The sequence below is a fragment of the Nestor notabilis genome, unplaced genomic scaffold (assembly GCF_000696875.1).
Source record: "Nestor notabilis isolate BGI_N333 unplaced genomic scaffold, ASM69687v1 scaffold16328, whole genome shotgun sequence".
NCBI classification, from domain to species: domain Eukaryota; kingdom Metazoa; phylum Chordata; class Aves; order Psittaciformes; family Psittacidae; genus Nestor; species Nestor notabilis.
In genome coordinates, this window is record NW_009941645.1 from 43,675 (window position 1) to 44,987 (window position 1,313).

Consider the following 1,313-nt stretch of genomic DNA (forward strand, 5'->3'; position numbering starts at 1 on the left):
TTATTTTTCACAGCAGGCTAGTAAAAAGGAAAAACAAAAAAGCACAAGCTGATTTTGGAAAGCCACATATTTTTAAAATTGTCTGGTTTAGCTAGTGCTAATCTGATGTGTTGTGCATTGCTGTGCCAGTTGTAGTATATCCGTACAGTTCACAAGGTGTATTTATGGTCATCATTGTATATTCAAAACTCAAAGGCTGTTGAAAAAAGTATAATGAAAACAGCTAACATCATTGGCTTTATTTTGCAGTTAGATATGAAAGTGAAAAAAAATGCTTTTTACACTTCCACCTCATATTTGTTGTCTTGTTCATTTATCACAACTCATGAGTACTAACACTTCCTAGAGTAATGCTCCCCATCCAGGCTTTTGTTGTAGTCTTACTCATCTTGGTAGAAAATCGTGGTAATTCACATAAGCTTAATCATTACATGTTCTGATATGTCATGGGTTAGTAATAGAAAAAAATTCTTTACCATCTCAGAAAAGTTCTTGAATCTTGCCACATCTCTAAATTGCTCTGGTACAGAAGAGGTTATAGCTTCAATTTCACCACATGACATATAGTCATATAAACTGAACTTCGCATTAATAATCAAATATGAGTACAGCCAGTAACTGCCCCCAGAGCTTAGTAGTAATGGAGAAACCATTACTACTCCAATATTGGAATAGTAAAAGTTTCTATTTAAGAGTTAGAGGTCACATGGGATGGACAGCAGCTGTAACAGTTAAAGACTGTTTTCTCAGTCATTTTACTGCACCTGAGGGGGGGGTTAAATTTTTGTTTCTTTTTGGTGCTGTTGACAGGAGATTGAATTGTACCATTTTGCTTAAGCACATTGAGACAAGTCAGTACCAAGTTTGCAGAAAAATATTGTACTTATTTCAGGAAAATGTAGCCCCCTGCTGAATTCAATCAGAGTTTGCCAGAGTGAAGACTGTATAAAAATAATCCATAAGTTTACATGTTATAGCTGTTGATGAATGGAGGATACTGAGTACAAACCTATTCACTTGAAAAAACCTTCAAAATGTGTAAATCTGCTAGACTGAGCTATGGGTTTATACAGCTTCAGATTATGACATAGGACGAAGGAAAAAAGAAATAAAGGCAATGAAATTCTTGTGGATCAAATAATAGCGTGCAAGTAAACTAAAATAACTAAATAATTTCTCAAATCTTCAGAAAGATGATTTCTTTCAAAAGAAAATTCAGAAGGGAAGAAGAGGTGGATTTTCCTGAGTTTGCAAAATTATAAACTTCTGAGGAAAGGTATAAGGAGGCATTCCACAGTCGAGTGAGAAAGAGT

General features: G+C 34.7%; 1 protein-coding gene across 1 annotated transcript in view; it reads left to right on the forward strand.

Annotated features, from left to right (window-relative positions):
- The window catches only part of LOC104410745 (metabotropic glutamate receptor 8), a 38,896-nt gene that overhangs the window by 33,959 nt on the left and 3,624 nt on the right, over positions 1-1,313 (forward strand). The window lies entirely within an intron of this gene.